Source organism: Setaria viridis, chromosome 9 (assembly GCF_005286985.2).
Source record: "Setaria viridis chromosome 9, Setaria_viridis_v4.0, whole genome shotgun sequence".
NCBI lineage: Eukaryota > Viridiplantae > Streptophyta > Magnoliopsida > Poales > Poaceae > Setaria > Setaria viridis.
Genome location: NC_048271.2, coordinates 25,561,105 through 25,583,651, shown reverse-complemented (window position 1 = coordinate 25,583,651; position 22,547 = coordinate 25,561,105).

The window sequence follows — 22,547 nt, the reverse complement described above, 5'->3', positions numbered from 1 at the left end:
AGCCAGGAACTCATTGAGCTTGCGCTCCAGGAAACCCTCAGGGATGTGATGGCCCCTGAACGCCATCTTGAACTCTTCCCAGCTGACGACATGGTCGGCTGGCTGCATGGCATGGTAGTGATCCCACCATAGGAGGGCAGAACCACGCAGTTGCTACGCGGCGAACTGAGCCTTGTTCTCATCCGGGCAATGGGCGGTGAGGAGGGAGAACTTGGATTTGATGGCACGAATCTAGGCGTCGGCGTCGAGCGGGTCCTATGTCTTTTGGAACAGAGGAGGCTGTGTTCCCAGGAAGTCCTCGTAGCGAGCAACGTGAGGTTGCTGATGAGCTCTTCCTCCCTGGGGCTACTGCTACTACCCCTAGGCAGTATGTCTCAGGAACTCAGTTTGAGCAGCCAAGATCGCCTCTAGCGAAGGCAGAGGCGGAGGTGGTGGAGGTAATTGCGTCTGCTCACTGCCACTGGGAACAGAGCCGGAGCGGGTGCGGTGCGCCATCTGCAGGAGTCAGCTTTCCATTAGTCACATAATCCCAAAAGCTTTATGAGGGAACTTATGTGCTGGATCTTTAAATGCTACTCTTGCCGATAGTGCAACACAACAATAATATCTTTTATTGAGGAGGTGCATATCTCTCTTTGCCATCTTAGCCAGCAACTAGCTCGTTTCTGCACCCAGTTACTTTTGTCTTACCATTGCTAACCGAACAAAAGGATATTGTGATCTACGCTCGGTAGGGCCCACAAGATTCGTGTTCTCATCAGCTGGTCCGCACACGTCCTCGGGCAAGGCGAAGCTCTGCCCCGAGGGTCCAAGTATGTCCGAACCTAATTGCTTGGGTCAGTTGAGGTGAAACCTTGCAACAAGGGGTCAGCGAGGCGGAGACCTGGCGCGAGGGGTCGGGTGAGTCCGACCCTGTGACTTAGGGTCGGGCCAAGTCGGTGGAGGTCACCGATGCCGAGGCGGCCGACTATTGGCAGATCCAAAGAGCTGAAACTTCACGAGCGGCTATAGTACAAGTTCTCACACAACTTTGACATTCAAAGCGTGTCCCAAAGGTGACAGAAGTGGAGTCAAGAGCGAGGTGGGAAACAGAAACTGATTTCACCAAGATCATTTCATTACCAGTCTCTTAACATAGGAGAAGTACTCAACTCTAGGCTAACCTGTAATCACCATCCAAAATTATAGGTTGCCGAGTAGTACAACAAAAGACCAACTTACTACAGCCTCAATCTAAAAGTCATCCAGGTTGCCTATGGAGGAAACACTGTGCGTCAGAGAAGGGGCATTACCAACTTCAATGTCCATGCTCGAAACTCCCTCTACCTCCTCGGGGTCTTCATCCTCCTCCTTCTGAGTCGTGGGCTCATCCAACTGCATCTCCAAGGCGTGGATAGCATCGAACTCAGCATGGTGCTCAGCCAAGTGCGCATTAGCAACCGCGAGCTCCATCTCAACCTCCAGTTTTTCTTCAGCAAGCAGCACCATATCCTGCTCCATGTCAGTCGCCCTTTCCTCTAGTTCGGTAATCCGGGTTTGCATATCGAAAACCTGTATGCCCCTCTGGATAAGCTGATACGACTGTTCCACCAAATCTCTCTTGGCGGTGTTGAAATGCTCCTAGGTGTCTATAGCTATCCATGCCAAGACAGCCATAGCTCTTCCCTGAAGCTCAACCAGTCGGTACAATGCGGTCATGCACCATGTCGTGGTGGAAACGGTGACCAGCGGGTGTGAGGCTGCCAACACCTCCATGTTATTTACTCGGTCAAGCCAAGCTTCGTCCATCCGATCCCTGGTGGGGAACAAGCCAATCGGGTCCAAAAGGACCTCGAACGGGTGTAGCCGGCAAAACTGAGTGAGAGCTTGCAAGGCAGCGGATTCCCAAGTATCCTCAAGGGTATGACCATAGGTCGAGACCTCAAGTTGGGGCCACTCGGGCTGTGCTAGGGGTGGAGGTACGACCACTCGCACGTTGCACCGCTGCACTCCGTGCTCTTGGTACTCACGTCCTGCATAAAGAGGCGGGACTGGTACCCAAACCACCTCAAGTTGTTCCACAAAATAGCAGGAAAACCTTTGAAGTGTAGGCATGTGGAGTGGGAGGTGCCATCCACGCCACGAAACACATGCCTAGGAGCAGCCATCTGGAACCAAGAACTGAAAGAAGCATGAGATTGAAACCCCAAAAGAGAAACAGATTCTGGGAGGCTACAAAAGCTCAAAACTCATCAAGGATTCATCCAGACTTCCAATTTACTACCAACATTCTCTTCTGATAGTTGGCAACAGTTTGGTGTTAGAAGTGGAGTGAAAACAGATTAGACAGGGTGAAACACTCGGATTGTTGACATGTACCCATGCTGAAAAGGTAGCTAGAAATCCTTAAAGTGAGGAAGAGTTTAATACCAGGGCAAGGTTGTTTCACGGAGTTAGGTTTACAGATTTCAGTTCATGACACATGCACGACCTACATTGTCCTCTCAACCAAGAATAACTCCCAAAAGCCTTGGACTTACGTAGTTAGTGCAGGTGGCAAGGCAATCAATTACGTCACTCTCTATAGTATCTAGTCGGGTTTCTAATATCGCCTTCCTATGCGAACGTAGTTAGTGTACCTGCAGAAAAACACAACCACATGAACCTTTCGTGGTAGCACTCACGAAAGCGTCCCCATTCATTACCGTTTACTATAGAAACGGCACCCATGCATTTAACGCTGCATGGACAGCGTTACAATCGTGGAAATAGGTCCCCTTTGAATAGGACCATATAACCCTTCGCATACTCGTGATGCGGAACCAAGCGCACGTATCATAAACGTGCGCAACAACCGTGATGATAGGCTCGTTGGAATTGAACCATACCACCCTTCGCATGAGTTAACATACGGAACCTGCGCACGTGTAATAAACGTGGGCGAAAACAACCGCGATGATAGGTCCTTTTGAATAGAACTCCCTATCAACCCTCGCATACTCGCGATGCGAACTCGGCACACGTATGATACATGTGGTGAAGTGCTGGAAGTTAGCAAAATAACCAATAGGTAGTAGCCACCTAAAATAACCCCAAAATTCCCCTAGGGCCTCTCGCACTAAGGTCATCCTTAACAATTGTACGAGATTTTTCAAACCTATTTCTGGCAATTTTTATTTCGAAAAAGGTGTTGAGGATCTATTGTCTTCTCTATCCTGCTAACCTGCTCTGGTACCAGCTGTGGCGGAACCGCCCTAATTAACTTAGCTAAAGCACAATTAAGTCGCCTGCCATGCGCTCTTATGCTTTAATAAAGTTAACTCGGCAGTCCGTCGGATTTCATCCGATAAAACCACTAATCAGGACGGAGAAAAGCAGAGCTCACACAAAGGTGAGTGGTTCCAGAGAATACAACAGATCATCCAACTTAAACAAGTACATCAATTTATTACAACACTGGTTCGAAAATCAAAGTTTTACAGAGTTCATAAGCAGCGGAAAAGATAAACCAGCGGAAGCTAGCGCCTGGGTCGGATATCACGGATGAGGCCGATCCTGACATCAATGGTCCCTATCCTCGCCGTCTGAGGAGGGATCCCACTCGACCGTCCACCAAGGCGGGAGTTGTGGAGGCCAAGTGCCAACAGCAGTAAACTTAGGAGTTTCAACACCACCTGAAAGATGTGCCACAAGCAAGGCTGAGCAACTATGCTCAACAAGACTTAACCGACCGATGGGACCTACTCCACCAACCTCTAGACATGCAAGGCTTTTTGGCTCAGGGGTTTGTTTTGCCAAAAGCGACTACAATGGGTCCTTACTTTCAATATTTTAGCTTCCACTTCTAGATTAATTTACCAAACTAAGTTAGCAGCTAATCTAAACAAGCAAAAGTTCCCAATCAATTTATGACAAGAAACATATTACATCATCATCAAGTTCCATTCTTACTCAGTGCAGCATAGCGATCAAGCAGTCCCAAACTGTGAAAGGCAGACGAACCGATTCAAATTTCTTAACCATGCATGGCGAACCTAATCTCACGACATCTGCGCACCACGAAGGTCGCTTCATTTGTGAGCCGTCCCCATCAATACCCAAGCGCGCGTCAGGTCAAAACTTCTCTTGGCATGCAATGTTCCACAGTCCCGACCTCTTTGCCGTACTGTGATTGCACTTGCACCCACATGATGCACCATGGGAACCTCGTTCCAGGGACAGCAGGATTATAAGCCATGCCTAATTCAATCAGGTACTAGGCTTCCCCATCCCATACTAGGTATGAGATTAGTACTTTCAAACACTTGATCACGAACACCAACACTTTTCAACCTTAACAAATTTCATGTAGACAGACGGGGCAATCCACCGACCACCAAATTAGTTCATAGAGCCCTACCCTGTCCATCGTCCTCATAGTTGTGACAAAAAGGAGAGCAAACAACTCCTACAACTCGCGGGTGACCAGAAATCACTCATATTTTACCGAGTCCTATTTAAGCATTGCAACTACTCAACCTATCATACTAGTGTTCAGATCAAAAGGGATCTAAGTCATGCATCTATGGTTTCAAACAACTCCTGAACGTAAATGCACATCCATACAACAGAAGGCATGCGCAAGTTTAGAAAGATTGGGTGATGCTCCGGGGCTTGCCTTCAAGCGGGGTGGAAGCGAACTGATCTTTGGCACTCTTGGCTTCAGCTCCTGCAGGCAGCAGCTCGGCTACAACTCCATTTTCTAGCACCGAGTGCAGCTCGTATGTGCCGTCAGCGAGGTTTAGCTCTACACGGAATGCAAATGCAAGGGTCACACACTTAGACGGTTATTTCAACAACACTCGCAAGATTTAGCCTAGAAACTGTAGCAAAACTACAGGAAAGGTGTGAAACCTATTTTATTGGATTCTACTCAGAAAGAGGATTCCAACCCAAGTGATTTCACATTTTTCTAATTTTTCCTCGATTTAAGATGAATTTCCCAAGCTTCTTCTGATTTAGAACAAGATAAAAGACTCGGATCGGGAAAAACTTATGATCTGTCCCTTAGACCTAAGGAATAACTGTACTGGGGTCCTCAGACTTAACACCAAGAAGTCACCGAAATTTTACACAGATACCCTTGGTCAAAAGAAAAGGATACAGCCGAGCCCTCGGGCGAGGCGGACAGGGGTGAAGCGAAACGGACAGGGGTTGGGCGAGACGGACAGGGGTTGGCAGCTTACTTTTGGTCCTACTGATGAAGTCTTGGGGTCGGGAAGAAGCAAGCTGAGGTGGAACATCGAAGGGAATTTAAGGTTCGGGCGGCGGCGAGGTCCGGCGGTGCTCCGGTGGAGACGGTGCTTCTTGTGGACACCAAGCAAACTCTAGCACAACGCGAAGAAGGCGAAGCAGCTGGCGGGGTGTTGGGCGGAAGGGAAGCTCCATAGAGAGCTCAGGTGGCGGCACTTGTGCGTGAAGCAGAGGAGTGTGTGGCGACGAGGGTGAAGGAGATGAAACCACGCAATCAGTGCGGCAAGGGCAAAGATGGCGAAGGGAACTCCGGTAAGTGGCTCTGGTACCCCTCTTATAGCTGCGCAGAAGTGAACGAGCTTGAGCGGCATGAGGATAAGATCGAGGGAGAAGGAGTGCTCTACCTCAGTGGCGATTGGTGGGCGTCTCCATTTGCCGACGAAGCGGAGCTCCGGGGATAGGATCTTACGGCACTGGGCAAGGAAGACAGTGCTAGGCAAGCGTAGTTTTGCTAGGCAAAAGGATTGGCGAGGTCGAGCGTGTGCCTAGTCACGTCAAGCGCCGGATTGGTTGCGGCGACTCGGTATCGGCGGACAGGAGGGAGAGAGGTGCATTGCAGGTGAGGGCGCTGCAGGTGAGGTGACAGGGCGAGTGATGCGACGCGAGCATGCACAGACTAGCGGCTCTGCCGCGGCACACGATTGGCGAGGTGGAGGAAAGGAGTTGTCACTGCCTGCACGGTGGTTGGCGAAGGCGGTATCATCACAGAGTGCGTGTGCGAGCAGCTCGACTGAGGTATGATGGAAGGGCCGAAAAGCGTTGGGGCGCGCGGCCAGGGATTCGGGTGAGGCGATGCGCGCGGGAGGCGAGGCGGTACTGGCGCGGCAGCGGCCAATCTTCGGTCGCAGAGGTGGCAGGGCGCCTGGCGTGGCCGGCGAGGTGTCGGGCGAGACGAGACGGGGCAGAAAAGTCTGCAGGGCGCTTCTGCGCGCGATTGGGAAAGAGGCGCGTTGATCCATCTTGTCGCAACTGGCAATAGGGCGAGGCGGCGCTCGTCAGTGCGGTCACCCACGTGGTGGTGGGGCTTTGAAACAAGGTGCACGCGTGCTCTAGCGCTCTTTGTCCGATAGATCCGTGGGATCCTTTTTTGGGTCCATCTTCCAGCCTCTTGATCTCCCGATTTCTGAACTACACCACTTTGACTCCCATAACAAGAGTTGTAGTACTCAGGCCAAGGCCCAACTCTTGCAATTGGACCGAGTTCAAAAACGTAGTGGATTTGGGGATCCAAGGCTCCAAAGTTTGGAGGAATACTGGTTTTGGAACTTAGAGAAAAATGGCAGTTTGCTGGGTTTCAGGGGTCGAAGCTAATTTGAACTGCAGATTTGGGAATCTTCGGAGGCGAATTGGATTAAGGTCCAATTAACAAAGTTAAAGTAGGGACTTTGTTCTCCAACTTCTCAAAAGGGATTTCTTGACATTCAGCTCAACTTACCAAAGATAAACCCTCCCTAAGGCACCAGGTTGGGCTGAAAACCAGACTTAGCCAGTATAGCTCACGAAAGGCTGAGTCAACTGGATTAGGGGACTTGTCTTAAGATTAAACTTGGCTGGGTTAATCTAGGTTGTTACATTCTCCCTCGAAGGTCTCCAGTATGTACGCATTGCCTAGAGCACATTGGCTAATCCGGTACGGCCCTTCCCAAGTAGGCGACCACTTTCCATACTTGGGATCTTTAGATCTTATCGGTAGGACCAACTTCCAGACTAAGCCCCCTTGGGAAAATCGCTTGACCTTGACCTTCTTGTCATACCATCTGGTGACTCTTTTCTTATTTTCCTCAATACTAATCAAGGCCCTTAGCCGCTAACCTGCCAAATCCTCCAACTCTCCCTTCATGGGAGTGGAATAGTCATCGGCTGACAATTGATCCTGAAGCGACATACGCCTAGACCCAATCTTCAACTCTCAAGGCAATACTACTTCATGCCCATATACTAACTGGTAAGGGACACCTTGGTGGCATTGTGGCAAGCCATCCTATAGGCCCACAAGGACTTACTTAGCGTCGTATGCCACCGTGTTGGTTGTTCTTTGATCTTCCTCTTAATTAGTTTAATAACCCCTTTGTTGGATGATTCGGCTTGACCATTGGCCTGAGCGTAATACGGAGAAGAATTTAACAATTTAATCCCCATACCGGCAGTGAACTCCTCGAACTCCCCTGAGGTAAACATTGAACCCTGATCAGTCGTGATAGTCTGAGGAATACCAAACCTATAAATAATATGCTCTTTCACAAATTCAATCATGTTGGCCGACGTTACGACTTTCAAAGGGACCGCCTCAACCTACTTTTTGAAATAGTCAGTAGCCACCAATATGAACTTATTCCCTTTGCTCAACGGTGGAAAGATCTGACCAATGAGGTCGATTCCCCAGCCTTTAAACAGCCACAGCTTTATTATCGGGTTCATAGCCGAGGCTGGTGCTCGTTGCACGTTGCCGAATTTCTGACAATCTTGACATTCCTTATAATACTTAAAAAAATCTTCAAGTATCATTGGCCAGTAATACCCATTGTTTCTAATCATCCATTTCATCTTGAAGGCCGATTGATGGGCCCCACATGCCTTCATGAATTTCACCCATCAAAGTCTTTGCTTCCTCTATGCCAAGGAATTTGAGTAATACTCCATCAATCATCTGATAAAACAAATCATCTTTAAGTAATACATACTTTGTAGCCTAGAAACGTATCCACCAATCAACTTTCTTGGACGGATCCTTTGGATAGTCGGGGATTTCTTTCCTCCAGTCATCAGTCGCAAGCTCTAGAGCCAAAGCGGCTTGAATCGGCCGGTAACCAGAAGCGTGCTGGGCAAGTCTATTGGCTTCCGTGTTGTAATCTCTAGGGATGTGTTCAATAACTATAGTTTTGAATTCTTTGAGTAACTGGAGGCATTCCTCATAATAAATCCTTAGAATATCATCTTTGCACTCACATTTTCCAGTCAACTATTCTACGATAAGCATGGAATCCCCAAATATTTCCACCGCGTCAGCTTTGACCTCCCTTAACAGTTGGATGCCCTTTAAGACAGCCCGATACTCTGGTTGATTATTAGTTGCGGAAGCCTCAATCGGCAGAGAGAAATCATAGCTTTCCCCCCGTGGTGATATGAGGATGATACCGATTCCTGATCCAGTTCCACACGAAGATCCATTAAAGTACAATGTCCACAGAGCTGGCTCGACGATAGTAATCTCTGGTCCACAGTGCTGGGTTACGAAGTTAGCCATTACTTGACCCTTGACGGCCTTAGCCGATTCGTACCTCAAATTGAATTCCGAGAGGGTCAGAATCCATTTTCCAATCCTTCCCTTCAAGGTCGATAGTGATAACATATATTTGACGACATCATCTTTACACACTACCACACACTCCGCTGATAATAGGTAGTGTTTGAGTTTAGTGCAAGATAAATATAGGCAAAGGCACAACCTTTCCACCAGAGAGTACCTGGTTTCGGCGTCCAAGAGCCTTCTGCTCATGTAATAAATCACCCTTTCTTTTCCTTCAAACTTCTGGACTAGCGTCAAGCCGATGGCTCGCTCGTCAGCTGATGGATACAATTTGAAAGGTTTATCAGCCAGCGGAGGAACCAACATGGGAGGGGACACTAGATATTGTTTGATATCATCTAACGCTCTCTGTTGTTCCTCACCCCAAACAAACTCCTAGTCGGGCTTCAATTTCAACAATGGGTTGAAAGCTTGAATGCGTTCAGACAAGTTTGATATGAATCTTCGGATGATGTTGATCTTGCCGATTAAGGACTGCAACTCAGTCTTCTCTTGTGGGGCCACAACTTTGTTGATGGTGGTTATGATCTTCTGGTTGATCTTGATGCTGCGCTCGTGAACCATGAAACCTAGAAACTGGCCAACCGAAATGCCAGAAGCACACTTGTTTGGGTTCATTTTCAACCCATGCTTCCTTGTACACTCCAGCACTTTGCGCAAATTGGCCAAATGCTGTCGATGTCCCTTTGACTTGACAACGACATCATCGATGTAAATTTCTACCAGAACACCGATAAGCTTGTGGAATATATAATTCATGGCTCTCTAATATGTAGCTCTAGCATTTTTCAAACCGAAAGTCATGACTACCCATTTGAACAAGCTGAGATGACCAGGACACCTAAAGGCTGTTTTGGAGATGTCTTCTTCGGCCATTAATACTTGATTATATCCGGCGTTACCGTCCATAAAGCTGATGACCTTGTGTCCTGCGGCAGCATCTATTAGAACATCGGCCGTCGGCATTGGGTATCCGTCCATCGGTGTAGCTTGGTTAAGATTTCTGAAATCATTGCAAACATGTAGTGTTCCATTTTTCTTGTACACAGGAACAATATTAGAAATCCAGTCGGCATATCGACATTGCCAAATGAACCCTGCTTCAATCAATCTTGTGATTTTGGCCTTTATATCAGGTAGAATTTTTGGATTACAACATCGTGCGGGCAACTGGTGTTCGACAATCGACCGGTCTAGACCAGGCATTTCATGATACTCCCAAGCAAAGCAATCTTTAAACTCCCGTAATAAATCTATGAACTCAAGCTTATACTCAGGGTCTAATTTAGCACTGATATATGTCAGCCTTGGTTTGCTACCATCTCCAAGGTCCACCATCTCTAATGAATCGACCGACGTAAACCCGTGCCCAAGATTTCCATCTTCTCTGACGAACTCATCCATTAAGACGATTCTTCTGAGTCGACTGCTTGGATCGGTTGTAGACCGAAATCAGATACTTTCAAGAAGTCAGTATCCCAGGTCCTGCCAGATATGCATTTGACGTCTTCGCAGCTCCACTATTGCGTGTCGGCTGCAGCAACGCTATAAGAGGAGTCAGCGGTGACCACTTCAATCGTGTCGCCGATCCATTGGACGAGGCACTGGTGCATTGTAGACAGGATGCAGCAGTTTGCATGGATCCAGTCTCGCCCAAGCAGCATATTATAGGACCCTTTACCATTAATGACAAAGAAAGTGGTGGGTAGGGTGTTACTACCGATGGTGAGGTCGACGCAGAGCGCCCCGCGGGCTGGGGATATGTTTGTTGGAGGTATGCCCTAGAGGCAATCATAGAGATGATGATATTCCATTTGTATCCATGATTTGTATGTTGTGTTCATTGAATATCCATTGAAGGCTACTTGAATTGATTTGCAATTATGTGAATTGTATGTGAAACTCTTTACTTGTATGGTTATTCTAAAGTTGTCCCTAGTCGGAGTTCATGTGAGGACACACATGAATATTAGACTAGCACATGTATTAGTTGACGACTATGTTTCACAAGTCATGGACATGGAGATGTTGAACTAATAATATGGACACATGTGGAGACATGTGCTAGGACTGACCCAACACGAGAAGTAGTTCTCTCTTTAAACAACATATACGCTTTGTCCTTAGACCTGAGATTGTCGCATGTATTCTAGATGTGGATCGACCTACTTAGGGGCTATCAAACGCTACGCCGTAACAGGGTAGTTATAAAGGTAGCTTTCGGGTTTGTCAAGAAGCATGCTATGAGACATGGTCAATCAAGATGGGATTTTCCCCTCTTTGATTGAGAGTGATATCTCTGGGCCCCTCGAGTGATCGGATCTGAAAATGCATGGCCATGCTACGTACGGTTAAGAGTTATCCTACAAAGGGATTCCGAATCACAGGATCGAGAAAGAGCGGTCGGCTTGAAGCTAGACCAAATATCGTGAGGCAAAGGGAATAGCATGTATATTATGTTGTGATGGTTCGTCTGATATGATCTTCGTGTGCGTATAGGAGTTGGCACGTCTTGCTAGAGGCCGCTACCGACTATTGGGCCGAGTAGGAGTACTCGGGCCATGTCTATACGTATCCGAACCCATAGGGTCACACACTTAAGGGGCTGGAAGCCCAATTCGGATCTGATCCGAGTTGGATTAGGTTTAGAAGTACTAATGGGCCTCGGACCCAGAGGCCCGTCAAGAACCTCTATAAATAAAGGGGTGGGGGCGCCCTAGGGTTTACACCTTTTGGCGAAATACACCTGCCGCGCCTCCCACGCCCTCGCCTGTTGCAACTCGCGGATCTAGCAGTCCGGCTTGCGACGCTTCCTCCCTGCTCGTGTGGATACCTTGGAGGTGTTGCACATGCAGCACTTGGACGAGCCGCCGACGAGCCACGACGAGCCGACGACAAGCCGCGGCACGGGAGGCGATCTTGCTGTACGTGGACGAGCTGCTGAGGAGCTGCTGGACGTTGACGTGATCGACTATGTACGACTATGTGATCGTCTTCACTGCATCGACGCATATCTACATCTTCCGCACCAGTAGTGCGTCAAGTGGTAATCCCGTGATCCTTATACGGCAGTTCTTCCTAGTTTTACGCGGTAGAAAATTTTGATTTACGCTAGTGTAGCCTACCTCGTATCCCAACAGTGGTATCAAGAGCCGTAGCTGCTTAGTTTTGGATTCGAGATGTGTGCATATGGAGATATGCGAGTTTTCCGTTTGATCTATGCCCTGGTTTCATGCCCTTGCTGCAATGGTAGTGTAACGACATACTCCTACCGGTCGGTTTCCGCCATCGGAGTTAAGTGATACACGTAAATCCAGTTGCAGTGAGCGAAGATCAATATGATTGGTCGAATCGAAATCCAGGGTCATACGCCAGGCGCATTAGATGTGCAATAGTAGATGAGATCTACTGCCGGGGTCGGAATTTTTTGCCGTATGCGTATGCTTCGGTAAATCAGCCGTAACTTTTCGGTACAATCTCGGATCGGGGCGAATTTTATATGAAAATTGATCTACAGAAAAAGTTACACATGAAATTCAACTACTTTGCCATTTTTGGCGAAATTAGATTTCCCAAATTTGGCTTGGAAGATGGAGTTTTGGGCCTCCGAAGTTTGGAACGTTAGGACGCCTAACTCTGTTTTTCAGGATGTATGTATGTATCTTGTGATCAGTATGGCCCCCTTGTGTATGTGATGCATGTGTGTAACTCATTCGTGACCTGCGTGTCACACGTACGGCAACACGGCAGGAGCCATATGTGTTGTCACTTTATTGTATTTAATGGTCTGCGTACCAATCTGTGATGATCCAAGCAACTATGTAATCTTCATTACTAGCTTCTTTACTAGCTATTAGGTGTAATAGCATGTTCTAAGTTCTTGGAGGACTCATCACCAGAAGGATGGCGCACATGGAACATGGAGATGGAGATCACCATGGTGAACAGATTCTATGAAGATGGAGATCACCATAAGAAAAACCGGCCATACTGTGTCACAACTGTGTGAATGCTATTCTGTTAATGTTTTACTTTCTGCATGCCGTGATGTTAGAAGTAGAATGATCCCTCACAAAGTTTAAGTTAGTATGCCCTCCCAACTAAAACTTGCACCATCCCATGTCTTGTACAATTAGTGGTGGGTCTATGAAATTAGGGTGCCACTAGTTTTCCTTGACTAGACGGGTTTGTGTCGGACACTTACACGCATAAGGGTTGGTTTGCTTAACAAGATTATCTTAACGGTTAAGGACCTTGGGGCATAAAGGTTGGGCACCGAGACATAGAGATGTCACCCAACAACAGGAGTCATATGTGATATGATTAGCAAAAGTTGCTTACCGATCTACCTTGTTTGCTAGCGGTGATGCTAAAGCTCACTAGTGGACTTGTTAGTTATGGATCCTGAATCACTAAGTTTCAATAGAGGGATATTGATTTTAGTGGGAGTAGATTCTGTTCAAATAGTTTAATATGATTTGCTCTATCATGGACACATTTGTCTTAGTGTATTTTGCATTACTTTGTTGTAGATTAAATGGCACCTAGCAGCACTACACCGTTTGCTTTGCGTTCGGTCCTTGAGAAGGACAAGTTGAATGGAACAAATTACTCGGATTGGATCCGTAATCTGAGAATTGTTCTCAGGGCTGAGAAAAAGGAAGATGTTCTAGACAACCCACTACCAGAAGAACCTGCTGATGATGCACCCGCTGCTGCTAAGAATGCTTACAAGAAAGCATGTGATGCTAACCTCGAAGTAAGCTGCCTTATGCTTGCTTGCATGGAACCCGAGCTGCAGATGCAGTTCGAAACAAACCATGAGGCGCACGATATGATCGTAGCGCTTTGAGACATGTTCCAAACACAGGCCAGGACTGAAAGGTTCAATGTGTCTAAGGCCTTTGTTGAGAGCAAGCTAGCAGAAGGCACAGCAGTAGGATCACACGTAATCAAGATGGTTGGTTACACTCAATGGTTGGAGAAGCTGGGCTTCCCACTGGGCCAAGAGTTGGCCACTGATTTCATTCTTTCGTCTCTTCCGGCTAGCTATGGGAACTTCATCTCGAACTACCATATGCATGGGACGGAGAAGGGTCTGAATGAGCTGTGTGGCATGCTTAAAACAGCAGAGGCTGACATCAAGAAAAACGCTAGTACCAGCCATGTGATGGCTATACAGAACAAGCCTAGCTTTAAGAAGAAGGGCAATTCTTGGAAGAAGAAGGGCAAGGCTGGAACGTCCAAGCCAAACCCACCGCCCAAGGTTAAAGCTGGACCTGGACCTGCTCCAGACAAAGAGTGCTTTTACTGTCATGAACTTGGTCACTGGAAGAGAAACTGCAAGCAGTACCTAGCTTCCTTGAAGAATGGCGGAAGTAAGAGTACTTCTACCTCAGGTACGCTTGTTGTTAATGTTATAGAAAACATATTTCTCGCTGATACAATTATTAATTCTTGGGTATTTGATACCGGATCGGTTGCTCATATTTGCAATTCGATGCAGGGAATGATAAGAAGTAGAAGCGTGGAAAGAGGAGAAGTTGATTTCTGCGTGGGCAATAATGCAAGAGTTGCTGCGTTGACCGTCGGGACGATGCAACTCCACCTCCCGTCAGGATTTATTATGGAGTTGAATAATTGTTTTTTTGGTTCCTAGTTTAAGTCGAAACATTTTGTCTCCTTCATGCTTGATGAAGGATGGTTATTCATTTGCGAGTGAAAACAATGGTTGTGTGATCTCTAAGAATAATATGTTTATGGCTTTTGCACCCATTGTGAATGGATTATTTGTTTTAAATCTTGATGGTTCACCTATCTGTAATGTAAGTGCTAAAAGGCCTCGGCCTAATGATTTGAGTCCTACCTACTTGTGGCATTGTCGTTTGGGTCATATAAGTGAAAAGCGCATGAAGAAGCTCCATTCTGATGGACTTCTAACTTCGTTTGATTTTGAATCATACGAGACATGGGAGGCTTGTTTGTTAGGCAAGATGACCAAGACGCCTTTCACAGGATTTCCTGCGAGAGCAGTAGACTTGTTGGAACTCGTACATAGTGATGTATGCGGACCAATGAGCACGACGGCTAGAGGAGGATTCCAATACTTCATAACTTTCACTGATGATTTTAGTAGATATGGCTATGTCTACTTGATGAGGCACAAGTCTGAAACCTTTGAAAAGTTCAAGGAATTTCAGAATGAAGTTGAAAATCAGCGTGGCAAGAAAATTAAGGCCTTACGATCTGATCGTGGAGGCGAGTATTCGAGCCACGAGTTTAGCAATCATCTAAAGAGTTGCGGAATTGTTCCACAACTTACGCCGCCTGAAACAGCTCAGAGAAACGGTGTGTCCGAGCGACGTAATCGAACTTTGTTAGACATGGTTCGATCAATGATGAGCCAGTCGGACCTATCGTTGTCATTTTGGGGATACGCTCTAGAAACAGCAGCTTTCACACTTAATAGAGTACCATCTAAATCCGTAGTTAAGACACCATATGAGATATGGAATGGAAAGGTTCCTAGTTTGTCTTTTCTAAAGATTTGGGGATGTGAAGTGTTTGTCAAGCGACTTCAGTCGGACAAGATCACACCCAAGTTGGACAAGTGCATTTTTGTGGGATATCCAAAGGAAACTTTGGGATATTATTTCTACAACCGATCAGAAGGCAAAGTGTTTGTCGCTCGGAATGGGGTTTTCCTAGAGAAAGAGTTTCTCAAAGGAGAAAAGAGTGGAAAGACAGTGCATCTTGAAGAAGTTCAAGATGAGCCGATCGGGCAACAATCAATGAGTGATGCTAACGTAGCAGAACAAGTTGAGATACCCATGGAAAGAGAATCACCGCCACAACCATAAAGGTCGGCAAGGCTCCGCGAAATGCGGGAAATATTATTGTTGGACAATGATGAGCCTGCGACATATGCAGAAGCAATGATGGACCCAGACTCCAAAAAATGGCAGAGTGCCATGCAATCCGAAATAGAGTCCATGGGAGACAATCAAGTTTGGAACTTGGTTGACCCGGTTGATGGTGTTAAAGCCATAGAGTGCAAGTGGATCTATAAGAAGAAAAAGGACATGGATGGAAATGTTCACATCTATAAAGCATGACTTGTCGCAAAAGGTTTTCGACAAGTTCAAGGAGTTGACTATGATGAGACCTTCTCGCCCGTAGTGATGCTTAAGTCCATTCGGATTATTCTAGCTATAGCTGCATATTTCGATTATGAGATATGGCAGATGGATGTCAAGACAGCTTTCCTGAATGGAAACCTAGCTGAGGATGTGTATATGATACAGCCCGAGGGTTTTGTCGATCCAAAAAATGCTGGAAAGGTATGCAAGCTTCAGAGATCCATTTATGGATTGAAGCAAGCATCTAGGAGTTGGAACATTCGTTTTGATGAAGTGGTCAAAGGGTTTGACTTCACCAAGAACGAAGAAGAGTCTTGTGTTTACAAGAAGGTTAGTGGGAGCTCTGTAGTATTTCTAATCTTATATGTGGATGACATATTACTGATTGGAAATAACATTCCTATGCTTGAGTCCGTAAAGACTTCACTGAAAAATAGTTTTTCGATGAAGGACTTAGGGGAAGCGGCATATATTCTGGGCATTAAGATCTATAGAGATAGATCGAGAAGCCTTATAGGTTTAAGCCAAGATAATTACATTGACAAAGTGTTGAAGCGGTTCAGCATGGAAGAGGCAAAGAAAGGGTTCTTGCCTATGTCACATGGCATACATCTCAGCAAGACTTAGTGTCCTTCGACTGCTGATGAGCGGGATCGCATGAGTAGAGTGCCATATGCCTCGGCTATTGGATCTATCATGTATGCAATGATAAGTACTCACCCAGATGTTTCATATGCGCTAAGTATGACAAGCAGACACCAATCTGATCCAGGTGAGAGTCACTAGACAGCGGTGAAAAACATTCTTAAGTACTTGAGAAGGACTAAAGATATGTTCCTCGTCTATGGAGGTGAGGAGGAGCTCGTTGTAACAGGTTACACCGATGCTAGTTTCCAAACCGACAGAGATGATTCAAAGTCACAATCAGTATTTCTGTTCACACTGAATGGTGGTGCTGTTAGCTGGAAGAGTTCCAAGCAGGAGACGGTGGCCGATTCTACGACAAAAGCCGAGTACATCACGGCTTCGGAAGCCGCGAAGGAAGGTGTTTGGATAAGGAATTTCCTCATTGAGCTTGGTGTGTTCCCGAATGCGTCCAGCCCATTGAATCTCTACTGTGATAACAATGGGGCAATTGCGCAAGCAAAGGAGCCAAGGAACCACCAGAAGAACAAACACGTAATGCGGCGATTTCATCTCATTCGAGACTTCGTTAACCGGGGTGAGATCAAGATATGCAAAATACACACGGATCTGAACATTTCTGATCCGTTGACAAAGCCACTCCCGCAGGCTAAGCATGATGCGCATGTAAGAGCTATGGGTATTAGGTACCTTCTAGATTGACTCTAGTGCAAGTGGGAGACTGTTGGAGGTATGCCCTAGAGGCAATCATAGAGATGATGATATTCCATTGTATCCATGATTTGTATGTTGTGTTCATTGAATATCCATTGAAGGCTACTTGAATTGATTTGCAATTATGTGAATTGTATGTGAAACTCTTTACTTGTATGGTTATTCTAAAGTTGTCCCTAGTCGGAGTTCATGTGAGGACACACATGAATATTAGACTAGCACATGTATTAGTTGATGACTATGTTTCACAAGTCATGGACATGGAGATGTTGAACTAATAATGTGGACACATGTGGAGACATGTGCTAGGACTGACCCAACACGAGAAGTAGTTCTCTCTTTAAACAACATATACGCTTTGTCCTTAGACCTGAGATTGTCGCATGTATTCTAGATGTGGATCGACCTACTTAGGGGCTATCAAACGCTACGCCATAACAGGGTAGTTATAAAGGTAGCTTTCGGGTTTGTCAAGAAGCATGCTATGAGACATGGTCAATCAATATGGGATTTGCCCCTCTCTGATTGAGAGTGATATCTCTGGGCCCCTCGAGTGATCGGATCCGAATATGCATGGCCATGCTACATACGGTTAAGAGTTAACCTACAAAGGGATTCCGAATCACAGGATCGAGAAAGAGCGGTCGGCTTGAAGCTAGACCAAATATCGTGAGGCAAAGGGAATAGGATGTATATATGTTGTGATGGTTCGTCTGATATGATCTTCGTGTGCGTATAGGAGTTGGCACGTCTTGCTAGAGGCCGCTACCGACTATTGGGCCGAGTAGGAGTACTCGGGCCATGTCTATACGTATCCGAACCCATAGGGTCACACACTTAAGGGGCTGGAAGCCCAATTCGGATCTGATCCGAGTTGGATTAGGTTTAGAAGTACTAATGGGCCTCGGACCCAGAGGCCCATTAGGAACCTCTATAAATAGAGGGGTGGGGGCACCCTAGGGTTTACACCTTTTGGCGAAATTGTTGGAGGTATGCCCTAGAGGCAATCATAGAGATGATGATGATATTCCATTTGTATCCATGATTTGTATATTGTGTTCATTGAATATCCATTAAAGGCTACTTGAATTGATTTGCAATTATGTGAATTGTATGTGAAACTCTTTACTTGTATGGTTATTCTAAAGTTGTCCCTAGTCGGAGTTCATGTGAGGACACACATGAATATTAGACTAGCACATGTATTAGTTGATGACTATGTTTCACAAGTCATGGACATGGAGATGTTGAACTAATAATGTGGACACATGTGGAGACATGTGTTAGGACTGACCCAACACGAGAAGTAGTTCTCTCTTTAAAATAACATATACGCTTTGTCCTTAGACCTGAGATTGTCGCATGTATTCTAGATGTGGATCGACCTACTTAGGGACTATCAAATGCTACGCCGTAACAGGGTAGTTATAAAGGTAGTTTTCGGGTTTGTCAAGAAGCATGCTATGAGACATGGTCAATCAAGATGGGATTTGCCCCTCTCTGATTGAGAGTGATATCTCTGGGCCCCTCGAGTGATCGGATCCGAAAATGCATGGCCATGCTACGTACGGTTAAGAGTTAACCTACAAAGGGATTCCGAATCACAGGATCGAGAAAGAGCGGTCGGCTTGAAGCTAGACCAAATATCGTGAGGCAAAGGGAATAGCATGTATATTATGTTGTGATGGTTTGTCTGATATGATCTTCGTATGCGTATAGGAGTTGGCACGTCTTGCTAGAGGCCGCTACCGACTATTGGGCCGAGTAGGAGTACTCGGGCCATGTCTATACGTATCCGAACCCATAGGGTCACACACTTAAGGGGCTGGAAGCCCAATTCGGATCTGATCCGAGTTGGATTAGGTTTAGGAGTACTAATGGGCCTCGGATCCAGAGGCCCATCAGGAACCTCTATAAATAGAGGGGTGGGGGCGCCCTAGGGTTCAACACCTTTTTTGCGAAACACACCTGCCGCGCCTCCCACGCCCTCGCCTGTTGCAACTCGCGGATCTAGCAGTCCGGCTTGCGACGCTTCCTCCCTGCACGTGTGGATACCTTGGAGGTGTTGCGCCTGCAGCACATGGACGAGCCATCGACGAGCCGCCGACGAGCCGCCGACGAGCCACGACGAGCCGACGCCGCGGTACCGGAGGCGATCTTGCTGAGGAGCTGCTGGACGTGATCGAATACGTACGACTACGTTGATCGACTACGTACGACTACGTGATCGTCTTCACTGCATCGACGCATATCTACATCTTCCGCACCAGTAGTGCGTCGAGTGGTAATCCCGTGATCCTTATACGGCAGTTCTTCCTGGTTATACGCGGTAGAAATTTTGATTTACGCTAGTGTAGCCTACCTCGTATCCCTACAGAAATACACCTGCCGCGCCTCCCACGCCCTCGCCTGTTGCAACTCGCGGATCTAGCAGTCCGGCTTGCGATGCTTCCTCCCTGCACGTGTGGATACCTTGGAGGTGTTGCACCTGCAGCACTTGGACGAGCCGCCGACAAGCCACGACGAGCCGACGACAAGCCGCGGCACGGGAGGCGATCTTGCTGTACGTGAACGAGCTGCTAAGGAGCTGCTGGACGTTGACGTGATCGACTACGTACGACTATGTGATCGTCTTCACTGCATCGATGCATATCTACATCTTCCGCACCAGTAGTGCGTCGAGTGGTAATCCCGTGATCCTTATACGGCAGTTCTTCCTGGTTTTACGCGGTAGAAAATTTTGATTTACGCTAGTGTAGCCTACCTCGTATCCCAACAATGTTGCCTTCAAAGTCCTGGAGCATCATGTCCATCTTGATCAAGTCTTCTTCCCCCTTGCCAAGTTCCAGAACATGGCATATGGCATGATGTTCACCGCCGCGCCTCCATCTACCAACAGCTTGGTAACGGGTCTGCTGTCGACTTGCTGTTTGAGGAACAGTGCCTTGAGATGTTGGCATTTTTCATCTTCGGGTTTTTCAAAAGTGGCATTCATTGGCTCCAAAGCCAACTGTGCCATCCACTCTTCTGCCTCTGTTGCATTATCGCGGTCAGCGGGAGCCATGAACTCCATTGGTAAGATGAATACCATGTTAACGTTGGCAGTCGAACCCTGTTCGTTGCCTCTTTCATCGGCCTTTCTTCTGGGTGCCAAACTTGAGATTTGACTCCTTTCTTATCCAAGGCCTGCCTCTGTTCTTCTTCTTGTTGTTCCCATTGGAGCAAACGCTGGACCCTTCTCTTCTGGGATTTGCTCAAACCATCTGGGCACCATCTGGGGCTCACTGGTTTACTCGGTGGTTTTTTACGTTCCCAGTCCGGCTCTTGGCCCAACGGATTTTCATCGAGGACTCTTGCGTCGGCTATCTCTCCTAGCCGATCATACACGCTAGCTCTGACCCCCAGCCGATTACACTTGTATACTTTGCCCCCCAGCCGATCACGCACTGAAACACGCCTATCATCTCGTTCGAGCCAGTTTCTGCTGATCGTTTCCTGCCCTCGATCTCCAAAGCGTGACCTCTTGAACGGGCAGCCGCTGAGGTAATGGCCGTTGCACTCAAGGCAGTTATGGGCCAAAGGCAATCTGAGGTTGTTCTCCCAACAGTGGATGAAGAACGGACACCTCCAGTGGTCTTTGTGCCGGCGCATTATCTCTTCCCTGTGTCTCGTGTCTTCCTGTTGCCTTTGATACTTGTTGAGTAGATCCCGAGACATGATAGGCCGATGGGGCCTTTCCAAGTTTTCATCCTCTGTTTCTGTTTGGCCTTTTCCTTTACCATCACCGGCCAAGACCTGATTCCTGGGGTCCACAGCCCCACTCCTTCTGGCCGATTCTAACGTCAGCACCTTGGTTTGGAGTGCATTCTTTCCGCCGACGTCAACCATGTTGGCTGGGAAGGAATGCTGGTCAATCTTCATTGGCTTTGATGGCTTTGTGGGGACCTCGAATTTAAGTCTCCCTTACTTAAAGGCCGACTGTATCTGTTGACGGGAAACCTTGCACTCATTGGTGTCGTGAGATGTAGCATTGTGCCACTTGCAGTACTTCATCTTCTTAAGATGTTCGGCCAACAAGATTGTGTGGTAGGGTGAGAGCTTAATTTGTCCTTCTTGTAGCAGTAAGTAAAAGATTTTATCAGCCTTAGATGTAACAAAGCCGAACGTTTCCAGTTCCTTTTTCCAAATGGGCATGAGATTGGTTTTTCTACCTTTGACCCATTCCGCCAAGCCGATCTCTGCCTCCTCCTCTGAATCGGACCCTCCCACGTACACTACCTTTTTTTGGAAGTTTCTTCGTTGGTCAAACGGGAGCACCTTCTGGCCGGACAGCCTGTGTACTATCTGTCGGTGTTTTATACCGGCCGTCTACCAAGGGGTATCCGAGGTAGCAGAATGTGTAGCGGGGGATCCCCGGACGTGGAACTTGAAGGTAAAAGCGAGGACACGAGACACAGATTTAGATAAAAACAGGCCGCTAGAATAGCGTAATACCCTACATCCTCTTTAGGGATGTTTGTATATTGCACCCTGCGCTTGGGTGTTGAGGTGTGACCTGCTGAGCTAGGTACCCCTGCCCTTCTTTATATACTCCAGGGGGTAGAGTACTAGTCGGATTACAAGGAGGACTCCTAGTAGGATTACACGGGATGAGTCCTAGTAGGATTACAGGGGAATCCTAGTAGGAGTCCGACTTCTTCCTTCCTTGCGGGTACTGTGGATGTATCCCCAACAAGCCCCCAAGCGCTTCATAGTCGAATGGAGCAGTCTTCGAGTACTTTTAAGATATTCGCCGAGTAGTCTTGGTATTCCTCGAGTACTTTATTTGGCGGACTCTTCAAAGCTTCTCAAAGTAGCCATGAGGCTATGGTGTGCTCAAAGCCTTGATCATCTTGATATTGTAGTCTTCATGTATGGAGGGTGGCAAAAGTCGCACTCCATATGGTGTAGCCCCCGAGCCTTAGGTTGAATCGCAGAAACAAGCTGAGGATCAAAATCTTGAATCTTGTTCTTCCGGCTTGAAAAATTATTGGGTGTAGCTTATCAGCCCCTAAGCCTTGAATTGATTGAATAATCAACTCAAGAATCTTAAATCTTCACTCCAGTCATCATCCGAGTAGTGTTGTGGCATCCAGCCCCCGAGCTTATGCGCCAGGTGAACCGTAGGAGCCATGTCAAGTAGCTTTGCAGCGTTCAGCCCTTGAGTTTGGGAACTAGTCTGTGCCTTTGGAGGCACGCTTGGTGTCGCGACGAGCGTCGTCGCCAAAGCTTGACGTGAAAGAAAAGATGCGTACATTATGTAGCATATTTGTAGGATATTGAAACTGCTGAAATTTATTCAGTGATCAATGTAAACATTGTGTGTCATGCTCTTGTTCCAGTCATACTCTTCCTGAGTAGTTAGCCTGTTATGTTTTAGGCTCTCAGTCCCCAATTAGCCATAGCCGCTACGTGTAGGAGAGCTGTGTCTC